The sequence below is a fragment of the Dromaius novaehollandiae genome, chromosome 14, assembly GCF_036370855.1.
Source record: "Dromaius novaehollandiae isolate bDroNov1 chromosome 14, bDroNov1.hap1, whole genome shotgun sequence".
Classification (NCBI taxonomy): domain Eukaryota; kingdom Metazoa; phylum Chordata; class Aves; order Casuariiformes; family Dromaiidae; genus Dromaius; species Dromaius novaehollandiae.
The window spans coordinates 7835381-7855672 of NC_088111.1; positions in this window are offsets into that span (position 1 = coordinate 7835381).

Consider the following 20292-nt stretch of genomic DNA (forward strand, 5'->3'; position numbering starts at 1 on the left):
CACATATATCATTGAAATAATGCCTGCTTATTTTATGAGAAATGAATGGCTGCACATTTCCCTCTTAATTTTAAAGGATAAGGGAGCATTAATCTGCAGACAACTGCAGAATGTAAGGCCAGACTATCATCTATTACTGCATCTGAACTAGCAGTGTGGTACATCACCAGCTCAGTTACTGCATATTTCAACACAGAGTTCCCTAAGCTTATTTTGTCATTACAAGATCTCAGTGTTTCTTCAAGAGCTTAACTTTACTCCAAACTGGATCACGTTTTACATACTGGATAGCCAGTGACAGTCACGTTCACATCTCCCACTGTAGCTCTAGGTCATTCTAGGTCTACAGACCATCTCAGCATTAAGTGCTCAGCCTTTCAACATCCCGCAACACCTTGCCTCACACCGGATGGTCCCTTGACACAAAACATATCCCAGCAACGGGAAGAGCAACGGTATGGTACGTAACACGTGGTACGAAACCTGCGGCCTCACGCAGATCCCGGTGAGGACCACGGGACGGACCGCAGGGGCCTTAGCAAGCACACAGTGCCGACAACAGCAGCTTCAGGGGCAGGTAACGACAAGCAGGACAACACCGGCTGCGCCGCTCAGTATTTAGGCAGCAAAGCAACACCAGGCCAGCACAGCCTAGCAGAGGACATGCAGGTGACCTCCGGGTGCCCGATTCAGCGCTGGCAGCCTGCAAGGCAGCGCGGAGCAGCGGCTGGAACGCGGCTAAGCTACCAAGAAAGTCGTGCCCATACACGGGCACCAGCCCACGCCAGCGGCATACAACGAGCTTCACGTGTTTTCAAACAGAAGCGCAGAACACTTGTTTGCTTCACCCTCATGTTTTAAAAAGCACATTTCAGTGCAAGTTTCACTTCAAAGTTCAGTGCAAATTAAAGCTGTTTGATGCAATTAAGTTCTGTCCATTCCTCTCACATCCCTCATAGTGAAAGCCCTACATCAAATTATAAAGCCACTTCAAATTATAACACCACTAGATGCCATTTCTCACCTCCTATCATCTGTGTCCTTTGCTAAATGCTTGCTTTATATTTACCTCCTGCATGTTGACACTTCATCACGATTCCAGGTAGCAGTGCATTTAAAAGACAACATTATACATCAGACTTTTATCAAGCATGGCCAATTATGTAAATTCCTCCTAAATTTATTTTTAAAGAAAAAGAAGATTGATTGCAGAGATTTACCATGTACACAGACAGTGATTTAGGGAGGGTATTTCAATTGCTAATGCGCCTAACAAAGATGCGGGGTTTGTTTGTAAACTTCAGGCCTACAAAATTGAATGTCAACAGCAGATAATTATCATGTCCTATCCAAAATGCTAAACTTAATCGAAATACTCTTTGTAGTAAATCAACAATCAGCATTAGTCTTAATGAAAGTTGATTATGATGCTGTCTGTATGCAAAAAGTGAGTACCAGTCATACGAGTAATGGATACCTGAAGGAAAAACAACACCATTTCCTAGCAGTGTTTGGCATGAGAAATATGGCAGTGGCATCACATTTGATTGACTTTAGAGATGTTGATGCTTAGGGGACAGGTATCAAACTCACTTGGATAAGGTCCAGGTTCCATATTTAATGATGGCCTGTGGGCTGCACCATTAATTCAGGACACCTTACTCCCCTCAGCTCTCGTTCTCCTAGAGAGGAGATCACAGCCTTCACAATACATAGTTAACTATTTGTTTAGCAACACCTTAAAATATTCACTAAGGAAGTGTTCAACACTGCTTCTAAATTTTCTCTTTTCTCCATCCTTCCTTCATTTTTTCATTCTCCTCCATCTTTGCAGCTCTCCTTTGTCTTCCTTTTCTCTTTCTCTGATCTAATTATTTGACAACACTCCAGACATTAGAAGTCTATGCATTGAAGTAGACTCTTGCCTTTTCATTCCTAAATGAACACTGCTGTGCTGTAAGCCAAATTCTCATCCCTTGTTTATATCCTCAGACCATCCCAGCTTCAGCCTGGAAGTAAAACAGATCTATGCTTTACTCTGCACAGTGTCTTTCCCATCCGTTCATAGTTGTTAATCTCTCTCAGGTGTTAACACCACAAAGCAGCACAGTCTCATAGCATGGGAGTGACCTTATTTCCTTCATTTCCACAAGAGTCAAATCTCATTTGAATACAAGTGTGTCTTTCTGGCTCATCCTTATTTCCTCCTGTGTTTTGAGTCACATATAAAGAATAATACCGTTAAAACTGGGAGGAATCATACACATTTCAGCCAAAACTCAAGGTGTTTTGCTTGTGAAGTGCCTTTGTAGGGACTCACAGGAACTGTTCTTTCATTGCTATGCATTCCCATTCTCTTTACAGAGCATATTTAGTGAAAAACATCTCCTACGATAGATGATGAAAAACGTTTTTGAAATAGTGCAGTAAAATCTGATTTGTGCAAATCTAATGCATACCCTGCACCTCCTCCCAAGAGTCTTTGCCTGTCTTCTTCTGGGCTACCCTGCACTTGAGTCAGGACACAGAAACTAAATAAATCCTAACCTACTGCACACAGCTTTTACTTGCAGTGGATGGGAAGAAAGACGATTTCTGCAACATATACAGTTTATATAAAAGAACGCTTTTCCACAAGTGTATCTCTAAAGTAATCTAAAAATCTCCTGTCACATCCATGGATGTAATATCTAGATTCTGATCTACTGGAAGACAACAGGGTTAGGCAAGGCATCTGTTGTGAGTCTCATACAGCTCTACTATCCATCTTAAAGCAACGTATTAAATTCCAGCAGTATTTAACAGCCTGCAAATTACTTCAGCGGTAGAGGTTACCGAGTTTGGGGATTTTGTTTTATGGGGAGAAGGGGAGTTCATGGAAATGGGTCTGGCTTATACGAGGAAGCCTTAACATACTGCAATACTAGTGATTCCCAGCTTCCAAAAGAATTATATCATAACGTATAAACAAGTAGCAGCATTTTAAGGTATGCTATTTGTGTTTATTCTTCCATAATAAATATTTGCCCCTGAAAATAAGTGCCAGAAAACTATTGCACTATAATCAGTTTAAAACATTCTGGAAAGTAAAAGCACTTTAAGCTTGAATAGGACAAAAACAACACAGATCAAAGTCTGTATCACCAATGTCAACATAAAATAAAAAGAAAATTAGCAAAGGAAATTTTCCTTCCCCTTCACACTGGGTTCATCTTCTGAAAATATCCAGCAATAAGTATGGTCTGTGTTAAACTTCTTTTGAGGTACTTTAGTAGAATATCACTGTGATTTATTAAAATAAACAGGTGTATTATTTTTGAAGATGTGTTCCCTCTACTTTAAGAGGGTGTTTCTCAGAGACCCAGCTTTAAAAGCAACAGGTCAAAAAGTTACATCACTGTTGGAATCAGAGAGTTACACTATCACCATCATTCCTCCATGGATAACACCAAGACATTTCACCTGCTAAGTCCTCTGAGAGGCCTATGAATTGGGATTTGCACCCAAACTTGTTTTCAAACTGCTGTCTCCGGGGAGAGTTGTGTACTCCCCTCTACACCCATCCCTCCTCCCCTCTGCTGTGCCAAAATCCAACCCTTCTCCACTCCTGGGCCACATCCCCTCGGCACTCTGTGTACTCCAGGCCTGACAGAGTTTGACACATGCTGCTCTTCCCGCTGCACACTATAACCAAAGAATCTGCTTATGCTCAAAATAGTTTATTCTCCCAGTAGGAGCAAGGCATAACAGAAAGAGGATATCAAAACAAACAGTTTTCACATATGTCTCTTACCCAGAGATTACCATCTCCCGGGGATAATCAAGGCAGGCTTAATTTTGTGAGACACCCAAGAAAGCATCTGCATGTCTAGAAGATCTCCCACAGGAACTATCTCCTGTTTGGCAAGAGAGTCTTCTTAACTACCTCCCTCGAGAGAGAGTCCTTTCACAGCCATCGCTTCCCAGGTTTTTCTCCTTCTACACCATAAAAGCAAGATAAACTCAACAAGCAGGTCAATCTAGAAACCCAAGGCTGCTCTTTTCTCCACAAGTCATGGTCATCTCAAGCCATCCTGCCTCCTAAGAGCCCACTGTTACACAAACTCACATGGTCATACAGTAAGCCCCCATCACTGAGGTCAACATGCAATATTCATAAACCGTTACCTAGTAGTGCCACGACTGTCACAGAACGAGTCTGCCATTCTTTACGCCTACATGCAAGAGGGGCAACCCCAAAACTTTGTTGTATGAGGTTACAGAACAGAAAAGCATGACAGATGTATGTTCCAGATCATATATTTTAAATAATGACCGCAAACACAGCAAAACCAAGAAAAAGCGTCAGTCATTTAAACAGAATAAAACTTTGCACCAACTGCTGGCCTTGTCCAAGCCACCATGGAAGCCACAAAACAAATGGATGGTGACGCAGTATGATGGCTGCTTTGCAACTACATCACAACACTGTGGTCTCATCAAGGCATCATCCTCATCTCATTTATCTTTCTCCCCAAAACTTTGGTATCCTTTTAAATCCTAGTTCTCCTTTAAGCCTAGCTACAGCTTTCCTGAAATATGTGTTTGTACTCTAGCACATGGGAGGGAAAAAATTAATTTGCCTTCTGTTTGCCCTTAAGCTATTTACAGGTCAATTTTAATGATGGACATGAGAACTAAGATTTTGCTGGAGGGTTTGAGTTCCCAACTCCATTTTACTTCCAGTCAGTCCCTAACCCTTTGAAATTCACAGCCTAGTTACCATTTCAAATGGCCTTTCTAATATTCTTTAAACAAAAGTGATCATACAAAAATCCTCAAAACTAAACCAAGTCTATGTCAAGCAATTTATGCCATTCTCAAAAATGGAAACAATGAAAATATGAATAATTGAAAAGAACTCTGTTTCCTATAATCTTGTGGAATCCTTCCTTTGTCTGACGCTCCCTGGGGCCTGTGCTGCTGAAAACACTGTCAGTTGAAGTACTTCTGTTTCCATGAGCTGACTCAGAAGCAACCACATATTTATTGCTGTTGTCATATACCCTATTCCGAAAGTATCAAGAACTGAGAACTTGTCTCCTCCATGCAACTCTGCCTAGGATACGTGAAGGACCATGGGGTAATCCCTCACAACAGCAAACAAAGGAGCAACAAATATTGAAACTGGAAAAGGAAAAAACCCAAACAGAGATATTCTCTTATAAGGGATTCTTTTTATTTTATTTTATTTTATTTTTTTTAATTTTTTAAACACTGCTTTTATAAGAGATCTGAGCCAAGAAGGGGTCACACAGGAGTCAATGTGAGCAATCTTGCATCCTGCAAAAATACAAAAGGCTTCAGCTGCTGCACTGCGGCCGTGGCTGAGCGGGACGGCTTGCTGCAGCCTGCGTTTTGGTACGGTGCACAGAGCTCCACGGCAGGCAGGAGCACCACGCCGCAGCACAAGCATGTCTTAAAAGTCAGATCCAACTCTTCTGTCGGAAGAGCCTTGAGGAACGCGAACTACTCTTTTGAGATGCCTATGGTACCATGCAACAACACCGACTTGCCTCTCCACCACACAGACAGAGCCATATCCAACTTTGCCTTCTCTGTAACAGGTCCGGAAGTCAAAGGACTCAAACTATATTAGTTTATGTTTAGGCTAATATTTGTATTGAAGAGATTTTCAATGAGAAATAGCACCTCCAGACAAAACGCACACAAGTTCGGCTCTCCCCAGCCAGGCAAACACCATCACTCAGACACACAGGCAGAGCTACAGCACCTCACGAGCTCCCAAATGCATCAAAAGTTACCTCTCAGACTGCTACAACCAAGTAACTTAAGGCTGTTTGGTAGGTGCCATATCTACAGACATAGACAATGGCAAAAATCTGCTTTAGCTCCACTCATGGGCATGACACTGTCATCAGATAAGCTTTTCTGCACATTTTTTTGCTATCTGTTTTACACTTCAGTTCTCCTTGATTACAGGGGAAGAATTCCCAAGATGCAACTTGTGAAGCTTATGACTTGTTTCATTAAGGATGGTCTAGAAGTGCTATCCACATTCAAGGCAAATATTCACTGTTTTCCTTCATATTAGCAGAGGATGTAGAGTCTAGCTTTTAGATTTGTCAATAAAAGTCAAATCATATATTACTGAGAAATTTTTATCACAATCCTGTTCAGAAGGTGACATTCCCCTTACAATTTTTTTTTATTATTATTTTGGACTACAGATGAGTTTTCTGTGGCATTAACATTTTCTAAGTGTTCTAATGTTTTTAATGTCTGAATTTCAAAGGAAATAGAGTAATCCCAGCAGTCTTCCAGAGGAGGCTTTTGTTTTATGCTGTCTCATCTCCTCGGGTAATAGTTACAACAGCTAGAGACTTTTTTTTTTTTTTTTTTTTTTTTTTTTTAAAGAAACTGTGTTACCAATGTCAGAGACTTCTTTTAACACAGCCCTCAAAGAATATTAATATTTAAGGAGGGAAAGAAAAGATCATAAGAATGAAGAATGCAAAAGAATTGTTATTACCTTAGTGTAAGCAGCTACACACCATTACTTAGCTTAACAAATGAACTAGAAAAGAAAGACAGTTATAGCAATAAATGCATTTTGTGAAACATAATTTTATGTACCTTAGACACAGCCCTCTTGAATAGAGCATGAATTTAAACTACATAAATATTACTTACTGCTGCATACTTCCTAAATGCCTCCAGGAAAATAAAACATGTCTCTCCACAATATTGACAGAGTTATTAACAACTATTATATGGAGAGAGCTGTAAGCAATCTAATATGACACAGTGTCCCATATATAAGAGATGGCGCAACATCACTACAGGAAAGAACACAGAGCAGCCCATCGAAGGAGTGTTTTGCCACTCTCTGATCCTATTGTTTATGAAAAATTCGGCCTCTAAGCCACTGATCTTGCACTGATCTACACTTAAGTGGACATCGATCTTGCAAACCACTTAAGCATACACTTAAGTCAATGGCTTACCATGCTTCTAGGATTCACTGGCCAACAGATGTGTAGTAACAGTAGAGTGCTGTCAGATCTACGGAGATTAAAAAGCACTTTACTATCTCTTCCCCCCTACATCAACCAGCACAAAGAGTGGCAATGCTCCCCAGAAGACATGCCAGACTACATTTTTATTTTGCAAAGTATAGGTTAAGCAGCAAGCCGGTGGGAGTCAGGAAGTGCTCGTCCTCAGGAAAGGCCAACCGCTGCCAGCTGCTTTGTCAGCAGCCCTTCTTCTGCATGAGGCCGCGCTTTCAAGATCCCGCTGGCTTCGGAAGTTGAGCACCGCCGCTCCCGGGACGGCTTTCCCAGAGCGCTGTGGGTCACAGTGCCAGGCAGATCCTGCCTGCATGCCACCTCCGCGGCCACGCTGCAGCATGCTGACCCCAGCGTGACACCACGCGAAGCCCACAGGTACACACTGTGAGCTGCATTTTGCATATTGTGGCTCACAGAGCAGCAGAAGGTGCTGCTACTTGGGACATTATTTGAGCATGGACCTTCTGGCAGCCCTCCCCTTCTCGCACGTGCCGAGGACTCGCTCCTCGGTGCTGCTGCACGTGGGCAGGGCGAGGTGAAGGCCGGCAGGCTCAGCCGTCACACCGGGGGCTGCTCAGCCCGCCTCCGCCCTGGCAGAAATCTGCAGAGACCAAAAATAAAGAAGTTCCCCCTTCTGCACATCAAGTTTAATTACTTTTGCTCTGCTGATCCCTGCCCGGCCCCCAGATAAAGTATCATCTATGTACAGTAAGTCGGCAAAATACCACGGGGAATTAGCCTGGGTTCGAATGAAGAGCAGCGTACCAAGAGTTTCACTTCTCTAATCAGGGAGCAGGACCTCTGGTGACATAGCCGATGCAATCAAAATCGCTCCAATTATACAAAAGGCGTTCAGCTTACCAGGGAGCCCTGATGAAGAGTTATTCAGAGAAGTTACAGGAACTAGTTCAAATACATTCCAGACTATTGCCATCTGTTTGCAACAAATTTGCGAACAAAAAGGAAGTTTCATGAATAAATTATTCACTATAAATTATTTCCCCATTGCTTTTCATTAGTCTTAGTAAAACACACATTTTTATCTATTCCACTTGCAAATCCTTTGGAGAGATCAACTTTTTTATTCAATGTATTTTAACTAATTGGTCACAAAACCTGAGTAACCAAGCAGTTTTTATGCTAAGAAATCAGTGCCTACCTTAGCGTGTGTATAAGAGTCCAGGTTTTATTTCTTTATTGAACACAACCAATCGACTCTGCAGAATGCCATCACGGGTAACAGAGAGTTAATGGGCTGGTCTTCTCCAATATAAATTTTATCTTCAAAACAAATCCTGCCTGTTTTAACACTGATAGAAACACTAGCTGTGTGAGCTATGAGACACCTCTATCATCTACACACCAAAAGGCCCTTTCCAATTTTGTAGCAAAAAAAAGCCTTCATCAATATTGAATACAGTCAATCAGATTATTACAGCTTGATACACGTTTCTTAATGCAATAAGGTAGCTTGCGTTTCCTCCAATTTTGCAACAGCAGAATCGGCCACAGACTCCGACCCCATTACACCCGTGCTCCAACACCTACATACCTGTCAAACTGCAAGGTCTTATAGCTTTGGTTACAAAGAAAAACCTGGCAAATTTAATGAAGTCTAACCCAGTATTCATCTCTCTGCAGTCATGAGAGAGAGTGTGAAGCCCAAGCGAAGGACTGAGCTGTACTGGATAAACCTTTCCTCACTGTAGCAGAGAGCAAGAGATTCATTTCGGCTTTGCTCAGGAGCGTCTGCAATGGCTGTGCAGGTAGCTGTACGTGAACAAACAGACATATTTCCTTAGCATAGCCCAATCTGAAGCCCAGTGAAAAGTCGATGGGGGGGGGGGGGGAGAAAAAACAAAAACCAAAAAAACCTCCAGCCTGTACATCGTGACACTTCTACCACCAAAATCTTTTAAAATTACTTATTAACTCATAAGGTAGTAGATCTGATTACAAAAACTAATCATTTCTGGAGTTTTACAGATACTTGAATCACACGAATCTCCAATCACTCGCACCCAAGCAAAGGACCTACACACACATCTGCTGTATTTGCCCTGAATAACTCATCATAAATGAGTAAGACCATTCATAAAGGAGAACACTTAAATACCTATGCTTTCTTATTGTTCAGCTATGGCATATCCTATGTAGTCTGAATACTTCAAGTCAATCAGGCTGTAACAAGCAACTGTCTTTCTTCAGCTGCAATACGCATTAGATTAAATTATTCAATATGCATCAATTATTTTGAACAATAGAAATAAAGTCATTACAGAGAACACTGTCAAAGTAACATTCAACTCCATTATTTAAATGACATTAGCTGAGATGGCAACCCAACACTCCCCTTGCAATAGCTCTAACTGATATTACACCATCATCCACAAATACAGTCTTAAAACAGTATCAGTCTCCTTTCATAGCAATACCCCCGGTGATTCAGGTTTATGCCATCATTGTATTTAGCACCTAGGATTTCAGAGATGCCCAATTCAAATTAATGCTGTCTCCTCATGGGCAGTAAATATCAGGAACGAAGAACCTTTGGCATGACTCATACATCTGCTCTGTTTCACAGTGTTTATCAGCATTTCATCTGTTCCCCCATATGGGCTGCCTCATTTTTATAATGAATTGCTCAATATTAGAGATTCATGTGCTGGAACCTTCCACACGCTCTTGCTTATGACTGTTATAATTAGACGCGTGCTCCAAATTTATGCTCTTGGAGCCCTGAACAAATGACCTGCACAGCCCCGCGATAGCTTCAAATCTTAAAAATATCGTAATTTATGCTAGGAGGGCTAGAACGCTACCACCACCTAGAAGTGATTAGTTGATGTTTAAAAGCCATACTAAACTAAAATATCTTAACATAAACCTGTGTTAGCAGGGAATAACCATTTGTCACCTGCAGCATTTTACTTATTGTTCCTTTTTTCCCCTTCCCTCTCCAGTTTTGTGTCTCTGGCCTGGAAATTCCTTGAGGCAACAAACGTACTCTGCTTGGAAAACCACAGCGTTGGCTTTTCTATGAACGTGTTTCTTTGCCCACACAGCTTTCATCACCTCGACGTGCTCTCGGACCTCTCTCGCCCAACGGACGCCTCGGAGAAGGCCTGGCCTCAGAGCACGCCGGTAGCTGCTGCGCGAGTACCGAACCGGCACTGCAACGTGCTACTGCTACGTCCCAACCTCAGTCCGACCCCGGCGACACTCCTCCTTGCTCAGCGTGAAAAGAAAAACGTGTCATACAAAAACATGTGCCAAATTACACAGGAATTCTTGAAGTGATCACAAGGACCACAGAGCTGAATATCAGAGCACTGAAAATATTTTTCTGTGTAACTTTAGCTGTGTGGTCTTACAGGACTACAAGCCTTTCCCGTAACACCCCGCCTGCCAATACATACACAGGCCTCTGAATTGCCACCATGTCTAGTCTACTATTTAACTCCTGCCTGGGTCAATCACTCTGCCCAGGGGATTATTTTCTCGATACCCTCTAGAAGAATTTAATTTCTAGGACTTTCCTAAGAGAAATAATCAGACAAAAGTCTCACAGCTTTCTCGACTTTCATAACAAAGTGGAAGCTTGTTTTCCACTCCTTTAAAGCTACTTTCAGTTTTTAAAACTCTGCACCATCACAGAGCAAGGGAGAAGCCTAAGCAGGATGAGCACCATACTTAGCTCACTGGCGGCAATGATTGTCTTCATAATCCCTTCTTTCAGCACTCGATCACACTTTTGTTAAAGTCAACAGAAATAAAGCTTTTTTTTTTTTTTTTGCTTTTTTTTTTTTTTTTTTTTAATTATGAGAGCCGGGTCATTCCCACAATCTCCCATTGCCAGATCTCAGGAGTGACTAATATTCGAGTAACGCTACAGCCTAGAGCTCTTCAGGGCAAGAGCAATTGCTTACGGACAGTGGGGTTCGTCTTCCTTTCCCCCAGCTGCTCCGAAGTCCAGCGCCCGAGCTCGCGGCATGGATTGCCTCCGGCGCCTCGAGGGGAGGCCGGATTGAGCCCCGGGAAGCGCCCTTCTCCCTCTGCCCCCTTTAACAGCCCAGATCAGCCTTAAACAAGGCCAGGCATCAGCACCGTGCTGCACCTAGCAAAGAGGGCACGTGGGCTCGTTCAAGGGCTTTACACAGAATTGTGAAAATCATACACTGAACCCACATACCGCACTTAGATACACACACACCCCTGTCACATGCACATTTTTCTTCTAAGGGTTAAAGCTGACACGTTCTTGTGCTTCTCTTCTCCTCCACAACCCCCAAAGAACTGACTTCATTCCATTGAAAATAGCTCCATCTCCACTGAAAATAATTGCATCCCCATTTTTATGATACACTACATAAGGCAGCAATTCCTTCCAAAAGGAATTCTGCAGAAAACACTTAAACTTTGGAAACATTTTGTTGCAACAACTGTAGCTGTTTTAGCTAGGGCTTGAAAACATGTAAAACAAACCAATATTATCATCCCATTTTCTTATCAAAAAGAACAGCCCCAAGGCTCAGCACAGAACTGAAGGGTCTGCTATTCTCCAGCTGGCTTTACAAACTAGGGATGCATCTCCTCAAAACAGATGAAAATCTGGAATTTTTTTGCAGGGTAGTACCTATTTTTTGTACTTGCAGACTAAACAAAGATTACTTGTGCTAGTTTGTAATTGTATGTTTTGAAAATATCTAATAATCAAGAAAGCCAGTTCAGCACACAATCTTTGTAAAAGAAAACTTTCTACAAAGTCCTGTATCATATTAATATTAATTAAACTTTCCTTCACCAGAACTTTTCCATTAATTGAGCTGTGAGCAGTGTAACTGAAAGCATTTGTCATTAAACACCAGGGAGCTGTTTCACAAATTCATCTGGTATCAGGTCTCAAATAATTGAATACTTGAAAGAGGCAGAAGCCATCGTGCTTTCCAACTTTGGCTCAATACATCAAACCCAGTACTGCAGACACAGATCAGTGAGCGGAAGGCTTCCGAGACCTCTTCAGCTATCAAGATCCACATATTATGCATAGTCATATGGCATAAAACCCCTGCCAAAGAACTGGCATTATTACCAGGAGAAATAATAAAAACATTAAAAAAATAATAAAATAAAATCATCTGTTCAACTAACCTCTCTGGATAGCGTGGTTTCTGGGACTGCTCTCAGCCCACATGCTAAGTCTCCTAGATTGCTATTTTTCCTCCAAACCGTTAACAAAAACAAACCATTGACACTAACTCTTTCACAGCCAAACCAGCAATTGCAAACACGTGGCCACAAAATCCCATCTTAGCTTTTTTGCCTTTTCTCTGGGTTAAGGCAAGACATTATGAAGCACTACTAAAATGTTTGTAGTTTAAGCACATTATAAGTAATGCTTCTAAGTATTTATCACTCCCAAAGCCTTTATAGCCATTACTTTACTATTAGAAAACACTAAACAAATCAGACCCATAAAGATTACAGCCATGGTTGCTACATCCTGGTGTCACAACAACAACAGTGAAGGTTATTTGTGGGATTCATAGTTTTCAAACTTACAACACTGAGGCCTGAAACATTAGTAGCTTACACCTGTAGCAGTGAAGAAATACTTAACTGAAGAATGAGCAAGTACAGTGCCATTACGTGGAATAGTCCTCAAAAAAAAAAAAAAAAGTTTGGTTTGTTAGTTGAAAGAAATATAGCCAGTTCAATAGATTGATGCTTTTCAATGTTTCTTTAATTCAAAGAAAAAAAGTCTACCAGAAACTAGAAAAGCTTTTTCCAAGTAAAATTTAAAGGATAGAAGAAAAAAGAAGAAACTAGAAACAAAATAAAAAAGTCATTTTCAAAGATTCATCCATCATGTCTATTGATTTTCATAAACAACTTGCTAACCGGCCCTTTTTTCTGATCATGAAAACCTCCTACGTTCACAGCAGGACCAGGGCAGACGCCCAGGCTAACGTCTTACCCAGGAGAAAGCACCACGCGCTCCCCCCCACCACGCCAGTCCTACCACCCCGCGGCGGGCAGCCCCACTTGGGTCACACCAGCGACAACCCCCGGCTTGGGGAAACCCGCTTTGTGTCAGTCCCTTCGGACCACGGAAAACGTGTGACCGGGGGACAGAGAGGAGAGGCCTGTCTGAGGCAGAGCAGACAGCTAGTGCTTGGGCCAGAGATCGATAGCACCTGCTGAACACCCCGAGGAGGTGTCATTTTAATTAAAGCTATTACAAACATAAAACCTTCTTTGAATTCCAAGGCAAAGGGACTTGTTTGGGCTCCTGTTTCCTTTTTTGGCTGGAAATTCTCCTCGGTGCTTAGCATAGCCAGAAGTCCAATGCTTCCCGCGCTGCTTAGCTCCGCGTTCGGGTAATGAGCATATTGACGGCTTTTGTCGGCTCAGCAGTGAATCATTGGGCTCCAGAGCTGGAAGCGGAGCAGCTGGTAGCCAGCGCGCGGCGGGGAGTCCATCGCCGCGATGTCCGCGGCACCGCATCCCTCCAGCGAGCGCAGACTCCAAACAAGCACTACATCAAAGGCTTAAGGGAGTCGGAAGGTAATTTGTGCTGCTTCATATTCTTAGTCATAAGTCTCCGGCAATTATTTTTGTAAAAAAGAATAAGAGTTTCTCGGTAATTAGGCAGTTCTGATAGGTTTAGGAATCTGAGCATACAAACCAAAAAACCCACACCCGGAACGAGCTCACCTCTGACCTTGGCGGGGGGGGGGGGGGTATCTTTTTTATGTATGTTTTCACAAAAATCACAATTTGCAGTATCTAGCAAAACCTAAAAAGCTTTAAAATTTTAATGCTTAATCTTGTCCTGCCATTTTAGCTTCCTGTAAGAGGTTCTGAACGTGACAGGAATTTCAGCAGCGTAAAATTGCCAAAAGGCTTTTACCTGCTTGAGGAAGAAATAACAGAGCTATTATTGTCTAATAAACAATACGCCTGTAACCTAGATAGTTCCTCTGAATGAGGCGGGTGTCCCAGAGGAATCTGATTCAGCACCGTTTTTAGATGACATTTGCAGTTCTTTTCATCAATGGAATAAATCTTGATCCCCCCCCCCCCCTTTTTAACCAAGAGACATTTAATTGAACGTAATTAAAATCACTCTACAGTCAAGAGAGGTTTTAAACAGCAAAGTGCTCCTTGATGAGGTTCATAAAGCAGTGATAGGCAAATGCTTTGGAGAAAAGCGGTAAGTGATAGGCCCAGCCTTTAGGTACACATGGCAACTTCTACATCAGCGGGATCCTGAGTAACATTCAAGAACAACACGTTAAAAGCAAGTGTTTTTGAAATCCTATGGCCACTTCATCTGAGGCTGATATATAGTAATTCCCCTGATCAACATTACTGTAGATAGTTATGATCCCACTAAAAACAGCACCATTGCCACCACTTTTATTCTGCCTTTAGCTATGGGAGAGTCTGGCTACCTTGTACTTCATTACTCAGCAAGACTCACGCAAGTTTCATCACACTACCTTGATAACAATCATGTAAAACACACAGGATCTGCCCCAGTTTTTAAGGGAGAGATTTAAAATCAAGTGCAACTATGTGCTCACATATATTATCACACGCGGGGACGAGTCTTCAAGGCAACTCAGACCAGGCCTCTGTCTTTCCAGATGTAGTCTCTGAACACAGACTTTATAGGGGATTTTTGCCTAGAAATGAAGAAAATTCTAGGAATTCAGGCACTCGAATCTCCCACTACTGTCCCAGACCAAATTCAGGTGTCTAAATATCCCCTAATAAGGGGATCTAATAAGATCCCCTCAGCCCATACGTAGTAGATTTTGTACTTCCAAAACCCAGCCTGCAGAAAGGATGACGAAGAATTTCAAGACCTGCCCCATGATTTTAGAAACATGCCTCATTTACTCTAGAAGCTTTACGCACTTCAACAAAGCTCCTGGAAGCAAGCAGCCCAAGGATGTAGTGCTACGCAGCAGACATCAGCTTAATACTGCTCAACCCTTATTTGCTAATATTTTCCCTGATGTAGGTAGACATTTGTGTTGTTTTCTTCATACTCCTACACACACGGATTTTCCCCAAAGATCCCCTTTCAAAATAGTTTACAGAGAAGGGCCAGGAAGGCCCCGTTTCGAAGGGCTTGCTGCACTGGCGCATTTAAGGATCATGCCTGACTTTTTCTAACTCTGTGACTTGACCAAAATGTCTCCCTTTATCCTCTTCCTGAAAAATACAGATTATAATAGTATCATTTTGTTCTACTATTGTTATATTAGAACAGGATTAAAAGACTGTTGCTATGATTGCTTTTTTGATCCAAGTGGCAGCGTGTGAAGGCTTGCTCCCTGTCTTGCATCGCACCAGACCGCTTTGCTGACTTGTGCACACTCCATACTTCTTTTTTTGTAATGGAGAACCATCTCATTGCTTGAACAAGAGAGATCGGACCCAGAAGGCAGCTGTGTTACCGTTCGGCCCCCTGCACCGAGGGCCAGGCCTCTCGCACGGGAACGCGTCGCACCCTCGCAGCAAAACCCTTTGCTCTCCTCCCCGAGAAGCTGCAGAGGAAGTTGGACATGTGCAGTCGCTTCAAGTTTTGTTGTTGTTGTTTTAGGGGTGAGGAGGGTTGCCTTTTTTTTTGGCCAGACTTAAATGCTCGACACAATTTCTAACGACGCCCTACACCAAGGCAGAAAGCGTCTAGCTCATCGTCCCAAACAGAGCAACTAAGCAAGCTCCGAATGCGTTTTGAATGCAGCTCACCACACCATGACATTACACTGTAATAGCAGAAATGAGCAATAGTGAAGGAAGCAAAGTGTGAGTACAGATATCAGACATCTCCACTTAGTGCCTCGTTAGGTCTGGATTTATATCTGATGGAATTAATCGCATTTAATGGAAAAAAATGAGCATTTTTTTTTTTTTTTTTTTACAGAAATAAAGAAAATAGTCCCCAAAAGCAATAACCTTAAACCTAAATGGTGGGTTGCACTGGAAATTATGTTGTTCAGTCTCACTGCTCTTTGGAAGATCGCAATGGCTTTTTAGCTGCTTTGCCTACATCTAAACCTGCTAACCGCACACCCGGAATACACTCATTCATTCCTCTTCCACAAGCCCAGAGCAGGTTGCAAAGTCTACTTAATTCATATCTACATTGACAGATTCCATCACAGTATTTACAGGAACAAAACTGCCGAGCTACACAGGGGAAGCCAGTTGCTTGTGAAATATCCTGAGGTGGGATTAAGAAATATATAAAGCCAGGGTAACATCGCCTAGCTTGGTGAGTCACTTACAGATTTCAGGAGCCTTCATATGTACTGAGTTCTTTTAATTGACCATGCCTGTATTTTTAAATCCTTTCAAAGCAAAAGAAGCTGTTCCATTCTGGTTTTGTTTCGCTTTATCTTCCTTGCAGCAGATCTTTACCAAAGGAGAACCCGTAGGCACGACGACAAACAACGCAGGCTTGGAGAAAGCTGTCTGGTGTGAGGACAGCTACTGCCAATAAATACCACGCTAGGGAGCTTTGAACAGAGAACTGCATGCAGGACCCCGGAAATTTAGCTTTATGTAACAAATTGCACTACAGCAGCATATTTTCAGCTCAACCACAACGTGGTCCTTCACCATGTATCAAGAAAACTTGAGGGAATGGTAGCGTTTGGGATTCTGCTCAGATCTCCCACCCTGGCTCTGTTTGGAGGTACAATATAACAACTTTGAAACTACTCATCCATTCTCACCTTAAGGCTATTTTCCTACAATGCTGTTTTTATGGTGGCACTAAAGTCTCCGTGTACTAGCAGCTTCCACTAGCGTTGGAGTTTTATTATCAAGTAAAAAAAATGCTGATACACAAAATTACTGTAGGTTTAGCACCTGCTAAATTGGCACTGCCCTATCTCAAGCAGTTCCAAGCCTACAGACTGGGGAAATTGAGAGACATAATATGACAGGTTTGATGGATTTAAGCACTAGGCTGATTTCAGCAGTGATAAACTAATCAGTTTACCCTCTTCTCTGCTCAAGGATGGGTTTGCTTTCAAAAATGAAATTCAGAGTCCAGCACTTGGCTGCCATTACGGGAGCACCACATGGCAATTTACTCCTTGTTTCTTTTTAATGGACAAGGCAATTTACTCCTTGTTTCTTTTTAATGGACAAGGACTGTTTTTTTATGGGCCAGTTCCTAAGATCTACCATTCGCATTAAGAAATCACACAAGTATTTAATTTAGTTTACAGTGGCTTTCACTTATATTAACAGAAGTACTAATTGTTGTGACAGTTTCATATTCTGACACTTCAAAAATCATTCACTAATATTGCTGAAAGTACTACTTGTTGTGACAGTTTCACACTCTGACACGTCAAAAATATTCTGATTAATACTCTCTACAAAGGCTGAGGCATAAATAAGGGAAAGTGAGAAAGTTACACTTCCTTTAATCGAATTATTTTTACTGCCACGAGATTCTTAGGGAACCGTACAGATTTAGGGGTTACATGTGAAACCTCTTAACTACAGTTACAGGAACATCTAAAAATGGGGGGAAACGTTTTCCAATGCGTCCTTGTAGTCTGAAAATTCAAAACATTTATTTCTAAACTTAATTTTCCAACAGCATTACTTCATGAAGGAAAGGCTAACATTCAAGTTAGAATAAAATGTAAGAAAATAAAAGATCCCAAATAACTGTGATTCTGAAATAAAGCCACACAGAGCTGAGAAAGACCAGCATCATAAAAGCACAGAAATAAGAAAAGCTGGATTTCTTTAAGGTGACGTTAGCGGCATCATAGACAAAGACACAGGAATAACCTCAGACACAGGAGCAACCTTTAGATAAAGGGCCTTAAGCAAACAAGGAATGCTTTAATAGCTTGTATCTACAGCTAAACAACTATTTTATAGGAGAAGAATTGAAATCTATCCAGTAAAGTTAATACTTTGTGGCTGACCATAAAAATACCAGATGAGGAGATCTAAAAACTGGAAAACTATTAGAAAAAGAAGAATTATAAATCAAAATAATGTATTCTTAAACAGATCTGAGCTTGAAAAAATAAGAATGCTTGGAACAACTTGAGCATCAAGTGAGGCCAAAGATATCAAACTGGTGAAAGTTCCTAAAGGGAAAGAATTACTGGATCTTGTCAAGTTTCTTGAGAGCTTCTGCCAAACGCTGCAGAAGTTAAAATTCAAAATAAAAAATATTTAGGTCAAGATGTGATGCATGGTCTTATCATGGAGTAAGAGGCTGTTTAAATACAAAAATAAGCTGCTAAACAATACCATCTATCAGTAATTTTTAAACCAAATGCTCTTAAGACCATTACTGCTTGACCTTCCTAAGCACCTGTAAACCATACTGCTTCTGTTGGTTTTTTAATTAAAAGCTGGATAAGGCTGAAACTAGCCCCTGAGAAATGCAGAGGTGAAAAATGGTCTATAGATTAAAAACACTGGAAATCCTTCCAGAATTAAATCCTATTAGGTAAAATATGTGCAAGTAACTATGGCACACTGACAACTGCTTTCTCTAATGCAGAACACAAGAAAACTGTTTTCAGGAAATTAAGATTATTGCATTTCAGGTTGAAGAGTAGAAAAATTTAAGTCTTTATTGCCTTTTGCATAGATTCAGGTCAAAAAGCAGAAGGGTAAGAAAACTCCCTTGCAGTTGCTGGTTGCCACAAGAGCATTCCCATCTACTTACCATGATGCAGGGAGAGCACCCTCACGTTCCCCCATCTCGGGCCAGGTACAGGTGTGGACAGGAGTGTACAGGGAATAAAGCAAAGCCTTTGCACCCCTATAGCTACCATGCTACGTAGCATGGGACCTAGAAGCACAGATTCATGAGCAGGCTAAGAAAGCATGGCATTTTGGTCAACCCATGGATTTTTTTTTTTTTTAAATGAACTTTCAGCTCCTTGAAACCACTTTAATGCTTAAATATAAAAGCTTGGTAAAAGCCTTAGAAAACTACTTCAGTCTCTTTTCTTAAGAGTTAAGCACAGAACACCCCCCCCCCCCAAAAAAAAAAAAAAAAACTGACTACAACACTACAGAAGAGCTTGTGAACAGTTAGTTGGAGCTCAACTACTGCCTGCTCTAGCCATGTCTGACAGAGGGTCCTTGGAAATTTTTAAACCAGCCTAAAGCAGTAAGGGCAAGGAGATTTGTTCTTGACACTCTTTTACAGCAGAACCCTATGCAGAGCCAGAGCAGAGCCAATTAGAGTGGGAAAGCGTCAGAGCTGCTGGGACAACTTGTCGATGGACACAGGATACTTCATCCTTTATAATCACAGTGTTCCAACTCCTCACTTCTTCCCTGGCAGTACACAGTTATCTTCACTTTAATAATGAAAAATAAAAGCAATGCTGAGTGGAAAGTCTACAGCAAGGGAGGAAAGAAAAGGAGAAAAACACCCCACCGACACAGGGCAAATTAAGGAACCATACATACATCTGCCAAGCAGTAAGCCAGCACCATAAGCAAAGAAGCATCTTTCCTTAGCCTGGGGCTCCAGCTCCCCAGTGTTGGAGCTACTACTGTAACCTGCACCATAAGGTTTTATGCTGACAGATCCCAATATTGTCCTCTTGCTGTAAGAAAGGCACTAAAATTTCCACCTGTTCTCCACTGACTGGGGCATTTATCCCTGACAAGACATAGATCAAACCCTGCAAATCTCATAAGACTAGAGATAGCAGGCACTATACCCATGCGTACTCTTAAGTGGCAGACCTGCCAAATTATTATCCTCTAGTATTGTTCCAGTACTGCAGCGAGATTCACTTGAGGCTGATACACATTTGCACCCCAGCATTATTTTTGAATTTGTTTTTTAATCAAAACTGTACAGAAATCTTTTTTTCTAGCTCTATTAAATAAAATGTACATGCAGGGGATATAAAAGTACCAGTGCATCATTTGAATACACAAATACAGTTTTCACAGAGGACTGTGAATCAGGTTTCTTCTGCTGTTATAATTTACAATTACTTATCACATTAGCTCCTAATTGTCTTTTCAGAGTGCACTCAATTACAAAATTAGAATCCTTATCTTCCTGTAACAGCCACCTTCTAGACGGATCCCCATAAAATGTGCAAATTGACTAGAAGAGTATTTTTCCTTATACCATTCCTGTTCATCAAAAGGTTGTCCTAAATCAAAGCTTAAGCGTGCTTTTGTTTTT